The sequence below is a fragment of the Chiloscyllium plagiosum genome, chromosome 51 (genome assembly GCF_004010195.1).
Source record: "Chiloscyllium plagiosum isolate BGI_BamShark_2017 chromosome 51, ASM401019v2, whole genome shotgun sequence".
Taxonomy (NCBI): Eukaryota; Metazoa; Chordata; class Chondrichthyes; order Orectolobiformes; family Hemiscylliidae; genus Chiloscyllium; species Chiloscyllium plagiosum.
In genome coordinates, this window is record NC_057760.1 from 367,574 (window position 1) to 382,342 (window position 14,769).

Consider the following 14,769-nt stretch of genomic DNA (forward strand, 5'->3'; position numbering starts at 1 on the left):
ATGGTTAGTTGTAGAATTATACAGAAACAGACCCTTCAGTCCAACCAGTCCATGTCGACATAATCCCAAACTAAACTAGTCCCACCTACCTGCTCCTGGCCCATATCCCTCCAAACCTTTCCTCTTCATGGAACAGAGAGACTGAGGGGTTCAGGTGCATAATTTGCATCACAGGGGGGGTTTAGCACGCTTGCCTTCATAGCTCAGACCTTTGAGTACAGGAGTTGCGACGTGATTTTGGGGTTGTACAAGACATTGGTGAGGCCTCGTCTGGAGGACTGTATCCAGTTCTGGTCGCCCTGTTACAGGAAGGAGATTATTAAACTGGAGAGGGTTCGGAAGAGTTTTACCAGGATGTTGCCGGGAATGGGAGGTGTGAATTCTAAGGAGAGGCTGGGAATTCTTTTTCACTGGAGCGTAGGAGGTTGAGCTTTATAAAATCATGAAGGGGCAATGATCATTTCCCTAGAGTGGGGGAGTTCAAAACTAAGGGGCATATTTTTTAAAAGATTTTAAAAAGGGGCAACTGTTTACACAGAGGGTGGTTCGTGTGTGGAATGAACTTCCTGAGGAAGTGGTGGATGTGGGTAGTTACAACATTTAAAAGATATTTGGATGAGTACATGAATGGGAAAGGTTTGGAGGGTTATGGACCAGGAGTAGGGCAGGTGGGACTAGTTTAGTTTGGGAGTATGGTCGACATAGAGTCATAAAGATGTACAGCATGGAAACAGACCCTTCGGTCCAACCCGTCCATGCCGACCAGATATCCCAACCCAATCTAGTCCCACCTGCCAGCACCCGGCCCATATCCCTCCAAACCCTTCCTATTCATATACGTATCCAAATGCCTCTTAAATGTTGCAATTGTACCAGCCTCCACCACTTCCTCTGGCAGCTCATTCTATACACATATCACCCTCTGTGTGAAAACGTTGCCCCTTAGGTCTCTTTTATATCTTTCCCCTCTCACCCTAAACCTATGCCCTTCTAGTTCTGGAAATGGACTGGTTGGGCCGAAGGGTCTGTTTCCGTGCTGGATGACTCTGTGATTGGTTGGGTTTACAGTTTGCATTCACGGAGGTGATGGGATTGGGAGAGAGATTGGGGAGCCAGCGTGTGGAATTAAATAGGGCAAGACAAAGGGGGGTGGATTTCCAGGGCTTTTAACATCACAACTGGGACAAAGCGTTCAATCTGGGACTTATGGTGGGATCATCTCTGTAACTGTCACCGCTGCGCTGACATGCAGGGAGGTGCGGTGTTCTGGGGAGCAGTCTCGATCTGGGTCAGACCCATTAAAGCACAGTTCACCTGCGGCCTGATGGGAAAACAGTGAAGCAATGGCAGAGGGGGCCCTCATTTGGGTCGCTCTGTGGCTAGAATCGGAATGGGCCGAATGGCCTGTCGCTGTGCCAGAATGTGAGCAGTCGCGACGTTTGTGTCTGAAGGAAACTGAGTCAAAACTGAATTCAGAAACTGAAACAGCAATCGCTGGAAATGCTCAGCAGGTCCGCAGAGAGAAATCAGGAGTTAACCTTTCGGCACGAGCGACCCTTCCTCAGAATATTTTTGTCGCGAGATAGGGCTGAGGTTGGAGAAGGCCGAGGGGTGAGGGGACCTGAGGGAGGTGTATAAGAGGCGCTACAGAGTGGATAGAAAGCAGACTGAGTTGAAGGGTCTATAGCGAGCGGGTGTGATTTTTAAGGTGGAAGGTTTCAAAGCGATTTGAGGAAAACTTTCTCTGCATCCCAACAGGATCTGGAAGGCCCTGCCTGGGAAACCTCAACAGAACCTTTACAAAGCCAGCACCTGAAATGTTACAACATTCAAGGCTACGGGCCAAGTGTTGAGAGACAGGCTCGTACGTCAAACAGCACCCTCCCTTCTGTGCTGTTTAACTCAAAGGAGGAGAAAGTGAGGACTGCAGATGCTGGAGGTCAAGAGTCGAGAGGGCGGCGCTGAAAAAGCACGGCAGGTCAGGCAGCATCCGAGGAGCAGGCGCGTCGGCGTTTCAGGTATAAGCCCTTCGCCCGCCCTTCAATGCCCGAAATGTCGACTCTCCTGCTCCTCGGCTGCTGCCTGACCTGCCGTGCTTTTCCAGCGCCACACTCTCGACTCTGTATAACTCAAAAGGGGAATATTTTGGGCATTGAACAGGAGGTAAGGTCAGAGTGAATTCCACTCACTGACGTCAGTGCTGGGGGGGGGGTCGATTCGAGCTAACCGTGTTCTCTAGCCTCCTCTCCCAGGATGTGCCGAACTCTGAACTCCCATGGTCCTGCCGTTGAGGGTCGTGGATTTGGGCTCGACGAGACAAAAGACCGACCGATTCTTCCTCCTCCACACCTCGCGCCAGTCGAAGTCCTCACTTGCTCCGCTTGACTCTGCTTGATATGTTTGATATTGGGTTGTTACTTTGAACAAGCAACTATATATCAGACATATTCCTCCGGCGTCTGGCTCACTCAACCCATCACCTACTGCAAAGCCGTGTTGTTGCCGACCACACCACAAACCCTCTCCGAAAATACTTCAAGAAGGTACCCCAGAGCCTGAATTTTTCTTATTTTGAAGGCAAACGTAAGGTGCTGTGTTCCGCATGCAATACGATTGGCCAAAATATTCGACATTTAGCAAAGCACCACTTATTTAAACACTATAGAGTCACACAGATGTACAGCACGGAAACAGGCCCTTCGGCCCAACTCGTCCATGCTGACCAGATATCCCAACCTAATCTAGTCCCAGTTAGAGTCAGAGATGTACAGCGGGGAAACAGGCCCTTCGGCCCAACCCGTCCATGCTGACCAGATATCCCAACCTAATCTAGTCCCATTTGCCAGCATCTGGACCCATCTCCCTCTAAACCCCATCCAGATGCCTTTTAAATGGCTACAGGCCAAGTGTTGGGAAGTATTGAGAGACAGGCTCGTACATCAAGTGCCCTCTTCTGTACTGTTTAACTCAAAGGAGGAGAAAGGGAGGACTGCAGATATTGGAGATCAGAGTCGAGAGTGGGGTGCTGGAAAAGCACAGCAGGTCAGGTAGCATCCGAGGAGCAGGAGAGTCAACATTTCAGGTATAAGCCCTCTGGCAGCTCATTCCATACCCTCTGTGTGAAAAAGTTGCCCCTTAGGTCCGTTTTATATCTTTCCCCTCTCCCCCTAAACATATGCCCTCCAGTTCTGGACTTCCCCACCCCAGGGAAAAGGCCTTGTCTGTTTATCCTATCCATGCACCTCATGATTTTGAGGTAGTTGATGTATAGTTAAAATACAACAAAGAATAACTCAGAATAACTTAACTCTATTGGAAAACTTAACAGAATAGTCGATACAGGAACTATTACTCGTTAACTGTTCCATAACTGTAGTGTCACCCCTTAGCAAAAAGGACAAATTCAGAAAAATTCAGGGAATCCAGTTGTAAAGAGAAACTCCAGCATCTAGCAATAACCAAGAGAATGAAAAATATAGCTTTTCAGCTCGGCGGCTTCTTGAGACTCCAACGGCAACTGCTTAAAGCTAAGTCTAAAGACTAAAAAATAAACTGGCCACACCCGGCCAGGCTGCTTCTATTGTTCCAACGTTTAAAAAAAACTCAGGTCTCACAAGCTGTTTACTGGCTTTTATTTTAAGCAGACAGCTCTGTACCTCTATCTTAAGACCCCTCTTACTTAAAAAAGGACAAAATAATCTCTTAAGAGCACGGCGTTGTCAAAGTATTTAAATTTATTTATGATTGCAAATGTGTTTGACAGATTACGCCTTTGTCACAAGATGTAAAACAATGTTCAAAACAAATACAAAGAGGAAACAATATATTTGTCTTGTACAGTTGCTCTTAGAGAAACAACTGCTATCTAACTGACTGTAATTCATGCTTAACAGCATTTGAGTGGCCTCCGGCTTTATTCATTTACAGCCATTACCCTCTAGCTGTCATTGAAATGTTCAAATTTACAGCAATTATCTTCCAGCTGACCACTTTATGTGCAAGTTTACAACACTTATGCTCTAAATGACCTTCACGTGTTCAAATGTACACAATTACTCTCTAGCTGACCCCTACACGTCCATTTACAGCAATTATTCTCTAGCTGACCTGTATATGTGCAAATGTGTTGCAATTACATTCCAGTCGAACTCTGCATGTTCAAATGTACATGATTACTCTCTGGATGACCTCTACATGTGGAAATTTACAGCAATTTCCCTCTCGCTGACCTCTACATATGCAAATTTACAGCAAATACCCTCTAGCTGACCTCTGCATATGCAAATTTACAGCAATTACCCTCTTGTCGACTTCTACATATGCAAATTTACAGCAATTACCCTCTAGCTGACCTCTACATAAGTAAATTTACAACAATTACCCTCTAGCTGACCTCTATATGGGCAAATTTACAGCAATTATGTTCTACATTAGCTTGACACATGCAAATTTACAATAATTATGCCCCAGCTGACCTCTCCATTTGCAAATGTGCACAATTATTCTCTAGTTAATATCTACCTATACATTTACAGCAATTACCCTCCAGCTGACTTCTATATGTACAAATTTATACTCTAGTTAACTGTTAAGTGTTCAAATGTACACAATTACTCTCTAGAATAGAATCCTAGAATCCCTACAGTGCAAAAATAGGTCCTTCGGCCCAACCAGTCCACACCAACCCTCCGAAGAGTAACCCACCCAGACCCATTCCCCCCCTACCACACTACATTTACCCCCTGACTAATGCACCCAACTTGAACGCTATGAGCAATTTAGCACGGCCAATCCACCCTAACCTGCACATCTTTGGGTTGTGGGAGGAAACCCACACAGACACGGGGAGAATGTGCAAACTCCACACAGATAGTCGCCCGAGGCTGGAATCGAACCCGGGTCCCTGGCGCCGTGAGACAGCGGTGCTAACCGTGCCGCTTAGCTGACTTCTATATGTTCAAAAGTACAATGACTATCCACTTTATCTCTATATGTGTCCTTTTACAGCAATAGCCCTATAGGTGACTTCTACACGTAGCTTATAAGGTCATGTTACTTACCACTGAACGTTAGTGACTGAAGATGTTGTCTGTTATACTGCTCTTGGTGGTTGCAGGATATTGATGCAGACGGGAGACATGCCAATAAACACGATGATTTAATGACAGCTGAACAATTGCACTGGCTGCCTTGCCTTTGTACCTGAAACTGATTTGCAAAACGTTTAATGTAGACGTCTCGAAAAGCTGGAAGCGTTCTTGCAAGGAAGTGATATCAAAAACAGATGACAATGACAGCTACGCTCTGTACTTGCTAACTATGATGTTTTCCTGTAGCTGTGACATGAGCAGGAGTTTATACCGGGAGGTGTTCCTGTGACCAGGTTTTAGAATATTCCGTGAATGTCCCTGAGCGCAGACGGGAATTCGGTTTTCTTTGGACACAGTGCTGTGACCTGGGAGAGAGGGGGTAGCAAGATTCAACAGGAGATTTCAGGAAAAGTGGGAAGGGAAGGGAAAGGAAGAGAAATTGCAGAAATAGCGTCGAGCGAAAAACTCAGCTCAGTTAGGGGGGGGGGGGAGGCGTGGTGGTGGTTTGGGGAGTGTCTGTCCTGGGAGTGTTCAATGCGAGATGATCAGGGGATTAGATAGGGTAGACAGTGAAAGTCTTTTTTCCTAGGATGATGACGCCAGCTTGTACGAGGGGGCATAACTGCAAATTGAGGGGTAATAGATTTAAGACAGATGTCAGAGGCAGGTTGTTTACTCAGAGAGTGGTAAGAGCGTGGAATGCCCTACCTGCCAATGTAGTCAACTCAGCCACATTAGGGAGATTTAAATAATCCTTGGATGATTTTGGGATAGTGTAGGGGGACGAGCTGAGAATAGTTCACAGATCGGCGCAACATTAAGGGCCGAAGGGCCTGTTCTGCCCCGTACTGTTCTATGCTCTACGGGGACGGAGCAGAGGGGATTAATTTGTTCATTTATTTATTTGATTTTGCTTGAGTTTATTCTTATTTTTGGCCCCCTGCGCTCCCTGGCATAAGGAGACTGATGGGGACAGAGTTTAACAAAGTTGAGGCATCTTTTATTTACTGTTTTGAAACAGTTGAGGGGGCTTTGCTCTGTGTTCCTGTCCTGGGAGTGCCTGATGGGGACAGTGTTGTTCTCTTAAGATGCTCTCTATCTCTTTTTGCCTCATTTTTGTACACTCTCTATCTAGTACTCCCATTACTTGGGCCAGTGGGCCTGAGGAGTGGCAGATGAAGTTTAATTTAGATAACTGTGAGGTACTGCATTTTGGAAAGGCAAATCAGGGCAGGACTTAGACACTTAATGGTAAGGTCCTGGGGAATGTTGCTGAACAAAGAGACCTGGGAGAGGTTCATAGTTTCTTGAAAGTGTTGTGGCAAGTAATAAGGGTAGCGAAGAAGGCAATTAATATGCTTTCCTTTATTGGTCAGTGCATTGAGTATAGGAGTTGGGAGGTCATGTTGCAGAATATTGGTGAGGCCACTTTTGGAATACGGCATTCAATTCTGGTGTCCTTCCTTTTGGAAGGATGTTGTGAAACTTGAAAGGATTCAGAAAAGATTTACAAGGATGTTGCCAGGATTGGAGGGTTTGAGCTGTAGGGAGAGGCTGAACAGGCTGGGGCTGTTTTCCCTGGAGAGTCAGAGGCTGAGGGGTGACCTTATAGAGGTTTGGATGAGGGGCGTGGATAGGATAAATAGACAAGGTCTTTTTCTCCAGGGGAAGGAAGTCCAAAACTAGAAGGTATTGGCTTAAGATGAGACTAGATAGGGACCAAAGGGTGGTGCGTGTAAGGAATGAGGTGCGTGTAAGGAATGAGCTGCCAGAGGTGGAGGCAGGGAAAATTAGAATCCATAGAATCCAAGCAGGCCCTTCGGCTCAACAGATCCACACCGACTCTCCGAAAAGTAACCCACCCAGACTCATTTCCCCGCCCCTATTATCTCATTCCCCTCCCCTATTATCCTATATCCATGACTAATGCACCTAACCTGCACATCCCTGAACACTACAGGCAATTTAGCATGGCCAATCCATCCTAACCCGCACATCCCTGAACACTACAGGCAATTTAGCATGGCCAATCCACCCTAACCTGTACATCCCTGAACACTACAGGCAATTTAGCATGGTCAATCCACCCTAACCTGCACATCCCTGGATAATATGGGACAATTTAGCATGAGCTGAAAATGTGTTGCTGGAAAAGCGCAGCAGGTCAGGCAGCATCCAAGGAGCAGGAGAATCGATGTTTCGGGCATGAGCCCTTCTTCAGGAATCATCTGCTCCTTGGATCCTGCCTGACCTGCTGCGCTTTTCCAGCAACACATTTTCAGCTCTGATCCCCAGCATCTGCAGTACTCACTTTCTCCTCGACAATTTAGCATGGCCAATCCACCCTAACCTGCACATCCCTGGACACTATGGGACAATTTAGCATGGCCAATCCACCCTAACCTGCACATCCCTGGACACAATGGGACAATTTAGCATGGCCAATCCACCCTAACCTGCACATCCCTGGATACCATGGGACAATTTAGCGTGGCCAATCCACCCTAACCTGCTCATCCCTGGATACCATGGGACAATTTAGCATGGCCAATCCACCCTAACCTGCACATCCCTGGGCACTATGGGACAATTTCCCATGGCCAATCCACCCTAACCTGCACATCTTTGGACTGTGGGAGGAAACCAGAGTACCTGGAGGAAACCCACGCAGACATGGGGAGAACGTGCCAACTCCACACAGACAGTCGCCCGAGGGGGGAATCGTACCCGGGTTCCCTGGTGCTGTGAGGCAGTGGTGCTAACCACTGGGCTGCCATGCTGCCCACAAACGTTAGTGACAGCAGTACAATGACAACATTTAAAATGCATCTGGATGGGGACATGGATGAGAAGGGTTTGGAAGGATATGGGCCAAGTGCTGGCGAATGGGGCTGGATTAATGTAGGATATCAGGTCAGTACGGACGGGTTGGGCCGAAGGGTCTCTTTCCGTGCAGTACGGCTCCATGAATTGACTGCTTGCCCCTCCCCTGCTCCCTCTCAGTCTCCAACACGGTTCTCCCGGCGTCTGTCTATTCCCGAAACGTTAACTCTCCACAGAGCTGTCGGGCGATTTCTGTTTCCCTTTCTATTCCTGACCTCTCTTCCAGCCTCGCTTCGTCACTGTGCTGTCTCTCTGTCTCTCTCTCTCTCTATGTGAAAACAAGGCACCCCATGCCCGCTGCCACCCACCTGTTCCTAAGCCCGTTGGCCTGTCATTCAGTCACCGTCGCCAGTCTGTGGGGAGGGGGAGGAGGACACAGCCACTGAGACAGCCTTTTATGGAACTGTGGGCCCCGTAAATAGCCTGTTCCTTTTGTCTGCTGTAATCTGTTGTTCTAATCCTCAGAAATGCGTGACCTTATCATTGGTGAACCTCCAGCTTGCCAGAAAACTGAAACTGGACAATGAGCGGCAGATTTATGATTCCTTTATTTAGACAATTGTGTCAGCTCCTCATTGTTTCCCTCCCCTAGCCCTCCCCCGCAACATTCCAGCCTTTTCTTCTGTGATGCCTGGGCTGTATTGGGCGAGGAGCATTCCCAGCTCAGGGACAGCGCGGGGTTCGATACAGAGTCAAGCCTCCACTACACTGTTCCCCTGCCCCCAACCCCCAGCCACGGAGTCAGATACACAGTAAAGCTGCCTCTACACTGTCCCCCCATCCCAGGACAGGGACAGCACGGGGTTTGATACACAGTAAAGCTCCCTCTACACAGTCCCCCCATCACACACTCCCAGGACAGGGACAGCACAGGGTTAGATACACAGTAAAGCTCCCTCTACGGAGTTAGATATAGAGTAAAGCTTCCTCTACACTGTCCCACCCCATCCCAGGGACAGGGACAGCACGGGGTTAGATACAGAGTATGGCTACCTCTACACTGTTCCCACCCCTCCCCACCTGTCTTCCCATCCCATGACAGGGAGGCCATGGGGTTAGATACAGAGTAAAGCTCCCTCTACACTGTCCCCCCAACACAGAACAGGGAGGCCACGGGGTTAGATACAGAATAAAGCTCCCTCTACACTTTCCCCCCATCCCAGGACAGGGACAGCACGGGGTTAGATACAGAGTAAAGCTCCCTCTACACTGACCGCCCCATCCCAGGACAGGGACAGCACGGGGTTAGATACAGAGTAAAGCTCCCTCTACACTGTCCCCCCATCCAAGGACATGGACAGCACGGGGTTAGATACAGAGCTTTGCTCTCTCTACCCTGTCCCCCCCATCGAACACTCCCAGCTCAGGAATAGCATGGGGTTCAATAGAGAAAAGCTCCTGCTACATGGTTCCCCCATCAATCACACCCAGGACAGGGACAGCATGAGGTTAGATACAGAGTAAAGCTCCCTCTACACTGTCCCCCTACACCATAACAAGGACAGCACGGGGTTCGATACAGAGTAAAGCTCCCTCTACACTGTCCTCCTACCCCAGGACAGGGACCGCATGGGGTTAGATACAGACTAAAGTTCTCTCTACACTGTCCCCCCACCCCAGGACAGGGGCAGCACGGGATTGGATGTGGCGTAAAGCTTTCTCTACATGGTCCCTGCATCATATACTCCCCGGATGGCGTCAGCATGGGATTAGACACAGCTCCCTCTACGGGGAGAAAGTGAGGTCTGCAGATGCTGGAGATCAAAGTTGAAACTTTATTGCTGGAACAGCACAGCAGGTCAGGCAGCATCCAGGGAACAGGAGATTCGACGTTTCGGGCACAGACCCTTCTTCAGCTCCCTCTACACTGTGCCCCTCATCAAACACTCCCAGGACAAGGACAACAAGGGATCAGGGACTGGGTCAAAATCCTGGAACTCCCTCCCCTTAACATATAACACATGGGCTGCAGCTGTTCAAGAATGGAGATCAACCTCTGACAGGAGCAACTAGGGACGGGCAATAAGTGCAGGGTCCACATCCCCAGGAGTGAATTTTAAAGGGAAACTTCCTCTCTGGTAATAATACCTTCCTTGACATAAGGAGACCAAAGCTGCCCATGTTGCGCTCCACTTGCTGTCTTAAGCAAGACTTCGTGGAGTCATGGAGTCAGAGATGTAGAGCACGGAAACAGACCCTTCGGTCCAACCCGTCCATGCCGACCAGATATCCCAACCCATCTAGTCCCACCTGCCAGCACGCGGCCCATATCCCTCTAAACCCTTCCTATTCATACACCCATCCAGATGCCTTTTAAATGTTACAATGGTACCAGCCTCCACCACATCCTCTGGCAGCCCATTCCATACACACACTACCCTCTGAGTGAAAAAGTTGCCCCTTAGTTCTCTTTTATATCTCTCCCCTCTACCCTAAACCTATGCCCCTCTAGTTCTGGACTCCCTCACCCCAGGGAAGAGACTTTGTCTATTCGCCCTATCCATTTGCCTCATGATTTTATAAACCTCTATAAGGTCACTCCTCAGCCTCCGACGCTATAGGGGAAAACAGCCCCGGCCTAGTCAGCCTCTCCCTGTAGCTCAAATCAAAAATGGCGGGAGAGACTCCCTGCCAAGATGGCTTCCAGGGTCAAAGGGCCAAGGTGCTTCTGAACATTTCTGAGGGCGAGGTATACTGCAGGCAGTTGACAGCAGAAAATAAAGATTATGGCCTTGGGGGAACATCGACACAATCTATTTGTGTTTGCGGGCGTCAATGTGTTGTGACAGCTGTGGGCCAGTTTCCTGCTTGACCTTTATTTTTGACTGCCTGAGATCACTTGACAGGAATAGAGCCACCTTAACACATTGTCAAAGCCTCCCAGTGCTAAACTGGGTTAAAGTATTCTCGTCCACTGCTTCGAGAAGCACACTTTGTCTCAATGATTTGGATGTGAACGTAGGAAGAATAGTTAGTGAGTTTGCAGATGGCCGTAATGACAATATTTGGTGCGCTAGTGGACACTGAAGAAGGTTATCTCAGCGTACAATGGGACCTTGATCAGATGGGCTGAGGAGTGGCAGATGCAGTTTAATTTAGATAAACATGCATTTTGGAAAGGCAAATCACTTCTACAGTGGGGGGTGTTGCTGAACAAACAGGACAAGTTCCTAGTTCCATGAAAGTGGAGTCGCAGGTAGACAGGATAGTGAAGATGGCATTTGGTATGCTTGCCTGTATTGGTCAGTGCATTGAGTATAGCAGTTGGGAGGTCATGTTGTGGCTGTAGAGGACATTGGTTAGGCCACTTTTGGAATACTGTGTTGCAGGGCAGCATGGTGGCTCACAGCGCTGCTGCCTCACAGCGCCAGGGACCCAGGTTCGATTCCAGCCTTAGGCGACTGTCTGTGTGGAGTTTGCACACTCTCCCCGTGTCTGCGGGGGTTTCCTCCAGGTGCTCTGGTTTCCTCCCACAATCCAAAGACCTCCAGGTCAGGTGAATTGGCCACTCTAAATTGCCCGTAGTGTTAGGGGTGTTAGTCAGAGGTCTGGGTGGGTTACTGTTCAGAGGGTCAGTGTGGACTTGTTGGGCCGAAGGGCCTGTTTCCACACTGTGGGGAATCTAATCTAATTCTGCTCTCCCTGTGAAGAAGAAAGATGTTGTTAAATGTGAAAGAGTTCAGAAAAGATTTACACGGATATAGGGTTAGAGGGTTGAAGCTATAGGGAGAGGTTGAATAGGCTGGGGCTGTTTTCCCTGGAGCATCAGAGGCTGAGGAGTGACCTTATCGAGGTTTATAAAATCATAAAGGGCATGGATGGGATGAATAACTAAGGTATTTTTTCCCAGGGTAGGAGAGTCCAAAATTAAGAAGGCATAGGGTTAGGGTGAGAGGGGAAATATTTAAAAAGGACCTGAGGGGGAATCTTTTCACTCACAGGGTGGTGCGTGTGTGGAATGAGCTGCCAGAGGAAGTGGTGGAGGCTGGTACAATGACAACATTTAAAAGGCATCTGGATGGGGACGTGAATAGGAAGGGATTTAGAGGGATATGGGCCGAATGCTAGCAAATGGGACTACACGAATTTCGGACATTTGGTTGCTATTGGACAGAAGGCTCTGTTTTTCTGCTGTACACCTCTTGTTGAAAGCTCGAGGGACTCCGTTTTTGTTGTTTCCTCCACCTCCTCCAGGCGTGGGGCTTTGCTGGCATTTGTTGACCTACTGTACGGCAGGGGGCCCACCAGGGCTAGGAGCTCCGATAGGACTCCCTCCCGGTGACAGTGACAATACAGCTCCAAGTGAGAGGGTGTGTGGTCAGCTGAGGCGAGGGGCGGTATCCCAGTGCGTGGCCACTCTCCACATGGTTGGCGCTGGCGAAGGACCCACTGGCTGTCCACCCAGGTGCTGGCTAAAGAAATAAAACGGCCAGAAAACGGGCATCATATCAGGAAGGGGATGGGGGAAGAGGTCCTCTGATCCCTTTGAGACAGTCCAAGGTTTGAGTTATCACGAGAGGTTGGGACTTTTTTTTCACTGGAGCGTAGGGAGTTGAGAGGTGACCTGATATTGATTTATAAGATCATGAGGGGTGTGGATAAGGTAAATGGCACGCGCCTTTTCCCTCGACTGGGGGATTTCAAGACGAGACGGCACATTTTTAAGGTGAGAGGAGAGGGATTTTAAAAAGAGGTGAGGGGCAACATTTTTTACACAGAGGGTGGTTACGATGGATGCACCTGAGCATGGAGGTCCATTTAATAGACATTTGGTTAAGTGGGGGGGGGGGGGCTGGAAAGGTTCAGAGGGATATGGGCCAGGAGCAGGCAAGTAGGAGGTATTTAGTTCGGGATTATGACTCAATGAGAACATCGCCCCTTTTCCTTAACTCTATCCAACTGCTGTGGTTTCAGACCACTTCCTGATCAAATGTCTAATCGGATTCGATTTTGATATTTTGACAATTCTGCCATCACGACAGCTGGTTTGTGTGGAATAATGTTGCACAGATCCACACCCCCTTTCATGTGCAAGTGCTCCTAACTTCACCTCTGAACGACTGGGTTGATTTTAATCTCTTGCTCCATTATGTTCCTCCACTGCCCGCTCCCTCAGCGCTAACCCTCCGACAGCACCCGCTCCCTCAGTGCTGTCCCTCTGAACGACTGGGTTGATTTTAATCTCTTGCTCCATTATGTTCCTCCACGGGCTCAATTCTATCTCGACACTGCCCGCTCCCTCAGCGCTAACCCTCCGACAGCACCCGCTCCCTCAGTGCTGTCACTCTAACAGCATCCACTCCCTCAGCACTGATGCTCTGACAGTGCCCGCTCCCTCAGCATTGACCCTCTGACAGTGCCCGCTCCCTCAGCACTGATGCTCTGACAGTGCCCGCTCCCTCAGCATTGACCTTCTGACAGTGCCCGCTCCCTCAGCACTGATGCTCTGACAGTGCCCGCTCCCTCAGCACTGATGCTCTGACAGTGCCCGCTCCCTCAGCACTGACCCTTCGACAGTGCCCGTTGCCTCAGCACTGACCATCCGACAGTGCCCGTTGCCTCAGCACTGACCCTCTGACAGTGCCTACTGCCTCAGCGCTGACCATCCGACAGTGCCCGCTCCCTCAGCACTGACCCTTCGACAGTGCCCGCTGCCTCAGCGCTGACCATCCGACAGTGCCCGTTGCCTCAGCACTGACCCTCTGACAGTGCCTAGTGCCTCAGCGCTGACCATCCGACAGTGCCCGCTGCCTCAGCGCTGACCATCCGACAGTGTCCACTACTTCAGCGCTAACCATCCGACAGCGCCCACTCCCTCAGCGCTGACCATCCGACAGTGCCCGCTCCCTCAGCACTGACCATCTGACGGCGCCCACTCCCTCAGCACTGACCATCCGACAGTGCCCGCTGCCTCAGTGCTGACCATCTGACAGCGCCCACTCCCTCAGCGCTGACCTTCCGACAGTGCCCGCTGCCTCAGCGCTGACCATTTGGCAGTGCCCGCTCCCTCAGTGCTGACCCTCCGACAGCACCCACTCCCTCAGCACTGACCCTCCCACAGTGCCCTCTTCCTCAGCGCGACTCTCCAAGAGCGGTCACTCCCTCAGCACTTACCCTCCCACAGCGCCCGCTCCCACAGTGCACACTCACTCAGCAGTGACCCTCCCGAGTGCCCACTCCCTCAGTGCTATCCCTCCCACACTCCTGCTCCCTCAGCATTGACCTTCCAACAGTGCCCACTCCCTTGCTGCTGACCCTCTGACAGCGCCTGCTCCCTCAGCACTGACACTTCCATAATGCAGTGGGCCCTCAGCAATGACCCTTTGACAATGCAGTGTCCCCTCAATATGGCGCTATCTCAATTCTGACCCGTTGAAGGTATGGCGCTCCCTCAGCACTGACCCTCCTACAGTGCCCTCTCCCTCAGCGCCAACCCTATGACATTGCCCACTCCCTATGCACTGACCCTTTGATAGTGCCCAATCCCTAAGTACTGATCCACTGCCAGTGCCCACTCCCTCAGCACTGACCCTCTGACAATGCCCACTCCCTCAGTACTGACCCTCCAACAGTGTGGCGCTCCCTCAGCGCTGACCATCCGACAGTGGAGGGAGAATGGGGTATTCGTTCCCGAGGGGAGTGACGGAGAGAATGGGGGATTCGCTCCCACAGGGAGTGGGAGGTGAATGGGGGACTTACTCCCACAGGGAGTGGGGGGAGAATGGGGGACTTGCTCCCACGGGGAGTGGGGGGAGAATGGGGGACTCGCTCCCACGGGGAGTGGGGGGAGAATGGG

The 14,769-nt window shown here is 50.0% G+C and overlaps 1 long non-coding RNA gene across 1 annotated transcript in view; it reads right to left on the reverse strand.

Moving 5' to 3' along the window:
- LOC122544697 overlaps positions 1–14,769 on the reverse strand; it is a 22,077-nt gene that overhangs the window by 5,639 nt on the left and 1,669 nt on the right. Inside the window, exon 2 of the long non-coding RNA XR_006310448.1 lies at positions 5,078–5,089. This is a non-coding gene — a long non-coding RNA (uncharacterized LOC122544697). The remainder of the gene's footprint in view (positions 1–5,077; positions 5,090–14,769) is intronic.